Source organism: Amblyraja radiata, chromosome 14, assembly GCF_010909765.2.
Source record: "Amblyraja radiata isolate CabotCenter1 chromosome 14, sAmbRad1.1.pri, whole genome shotgun sequence".
Classification (NCBI taxonomy): Eukaryota; Metazoa; Chordata; class Chondrichthyes; order Rajiformes; family Rajidae; genus Amblyraja; species Amblyraja radiata.
Window position 1 is genome coordinate 19128611 of NC_045969.1, and position 3059 is coordinate 19131669.

At 41.6% G+C, this 3059-nt stretch overlaps 1 long non-coding RNA gene across 1 annotated transcript; it reads right to left on the reverse strand.

The window, feature by feature from the left end:
- Positions 1-639: 639 nt before the first annotated feature.
- On the reverse strand, positions 640-2700 carry LOC116980459. The gene is made up of 2 exons (XR_004413971.1): positions 2667-2700; positions 640-846 (listed from the first exon to the last, which is right to left on the reverse strand). It is a non-coding gene; the product is annotated as an uncharacterized LOC116980459 (long non-coding RNA).
- Positions 2701-3059: the final 359 nt, after the last annotated feature.

The window sequence follows — 3059 nt, forward strand, 5'->3', positions numbered from 1 at the left end:
GTTTTAAAAGTGAAAAATCCGTCAGTAAAATTGCAAAATCGCCCATGGTTCTCAGTGGGTTTTAACATGCAAAATGAAAACGCTTCTGAAGCTACATTTACCATTTAAATAATCGTAAACTATCAATGAGTTTTGAATAAATCTTACTCAGATGCAAGCTAAGGAATGGGATAATTGGTCAGCTGTTAATGGACAAAATCAGGACATTTTATTATTTGCAAATATATTTCTCAATGTTCTTGTTAAAGCCTGCAAACCACAGTGTTTCTCTGGGTTTTCGGGTTTCCTCCCACACTCTGAAGACATACTGGTTTGTAAATTAATTGGCTTGGTATAATTGTAAATTGTCCCTAGTGTATGTAGGATAGTGTTAGTGTGCAGGGGACCGCTGGTCGGCGCGGACTCGGTGAACAGAACAGTCTGTTTCCGCACTGTATCTTTATTTTTTTAAGTACTAACAAGAGAACTTCAATCGTGCTTGAACAGTTTCTGTGGGAACAAGCCATATGTTTCAGTAAAAAGTATTTTGAATTACTCTGTTTATATTGTTACCTGAGACTATCAACAACTTTATAATTCACCATCATGCATCATGATAGAATAACAGAGCTTTATAACCACATTGGCATATAAAAAAGGCACCTTTATGTTGCGTGATGTTAAATTTCATCATTCCTTGAAGACGTTGGTGTAGGTGGTGGACAGAATCACCTACGAGCACATTTGTGTTCTCCGTTACATTTGTATCCATTAAATTAATCAGGACATAGAAGGCAGTATATCCTAATACAGCCCCGCAGAAAAACACGACCACAGATATTGCTGACATTTTCAAGTTGTAATCATCTAGGGAAGAAGAGAAAACATGTCACCCAAATAGACTACAGTTAGATTGTGACACATCATTATAGATACACTCACAAATATTAACACCAAACTAGGCAAAGAATTATTACACCAGATGGTGCTTCGATGAGAATATTTCCATGTGCCCAGCTCGTAAAATGAGACATCATGTTGTGTTGTATGTACACTCATATTTCTGTGGAAGTTCTAATGTGGTGACCTGCATTTACATAAGCACTTATATCCTTAATAAGGTCATATCTTCTTAAACCCAAGACAAGCACAAACATTGTCAAAACAATTTAGATCACTACAGGCAGAGTAGGGTATACACACACATGGCTAATCGGAGGTATGATAGCTTGTGGTTCAAATATCATTCAAGGACGATCTTGAGTTTGGTGCAACCACTGTGTGGATCTAAAGGCTTGTCGAGTCTACATGTATAGGGTGGACAATATTGAGAGTAATGACTCGATGGCGATTATCATGCCATGAACAAGCTGTCCAACAACAAAGCAAGTGGCTTGGATCATATTTCTGCTGAACATCTTAAGTATGCGAGTATGAGGATAGCTCCTCTCCTTGCTATTTGTTTTACTGGCTTTATGATTCATGGCTTGTCACCAGACTCAATGTTGTCTGTTCTGTTAGTGCCGGTCATTAAGGACAAAGCTGGTAAAGTAGGCAGCATAAATTACAGGCCCATAGCTATAGCCAGCATATTGTCAACATTTTTAGAAAGAGTTCTGCCGGATAGAATAAATGAGTTTGTTAACTCCACAGATAACCAGTTTGGCTTTAATGCTAAACATGGCACTGACTTGTGCATTTTTGCCCTAAAGGGGATTGTAAACAAATATAGAGGCAAAATGTCTTCAATCCTTATGTGCTTTATTGATGCTTCCAAAGCCTTTGACCGTGTTAATCACAGAAAGCTGTTGGGTAAAATGAGTCAAAGAGGGGTGCCTAAATACATTGTGAGAATTCTGGCCTACTGGTATGCCCACCAGACTATGCAAATAAAATGGGGCAATAGGATCTCAGCCTCATTTAGGGTTAGCAATGGTGTTAGACAAGGGGGAATTTTGTCCCCAGTCCTTTTTTTCTATATATTGATGATCTGTCCAAACAATTGAAAGCCTGTAATACTGGGTGCGTGATTGGTAATATTTTAGTGAACCATATTATGTATGCAGATGATCTTGTGGTCTTTAGTCCATCTAGGGCTGGTCTCCAGCAGCTCCTTACTATATGTTCTCTGTATGGTGTGGAACATGATATTAAATATAATGCTAGTAAGAGTGCTGTTATGATCTGTAGAACCAAAGAGGATAAATGTCTAAAATATCCTGATTTTAAATTGTCTGACAATAATCTTAGTGTCTGTAATAAGGTAAAATATCTAGGGCATATTATTACAGAACAAATGACAGATGATGAGGATATTTATAGGCAATGACGCATGCTGTATGTACAGGCGAATATTCTCTTGCGTAAATATGGTGCGTGTGCAGATGTGGTGAAGATGTCGCTATTTAGAGCATACTGTACACCACTCTACACTGCGGAACTGCTACAGCATCGGACGTGGCTGCGAGAAACTGGCTTGTAAGTACTACAGCACCCTCACCAAAATCCCGATGGGAGCTTGGCAGAACAGCCCCCTGGATCACCACTCCGGAGGGTAGGAGACGGAGCAAGCGCCGGGAGCGAAAGCTGAAACGTGGAAGGCAAGCGGGGGTGCAGGACAGGCTACGGAGGGCTCCACAAAGACCATCGCTACCAAGCGTCTTTCTCGCGAATGTCCGGTCACTCACCAACAAGCTGGATGAGGTAAGGCTCTGGATCAACACGCTGAAAGACTGCTGTGTGCTGATCTTCACAGAGACCTGGCTCAGCGCGCTGGTTCCTGACGGGGCTGTGGACCTAACCACTGCATCGTACTGATAGAACAAAGGACTCTGGTAAGAGCAAGGGTGGCGGGCTCTGCATCTACATCAACAATGACTGGTGCACAAACCACACTGCAGTAGAGAGCTACTGTTCCCCAGACTTGGAATACCTACTGCTTAAATGTAGGCCGTTTTACCTGCCTCGGGAGTTTACTGTGGTTATCATCATGGCCATATACATCCCACCACAGGCTAATGCTAACCTAGCGCTAGCACAGCTGCACTCGGCCATCAGTAAGCAGCAGGATGCTCACCCCG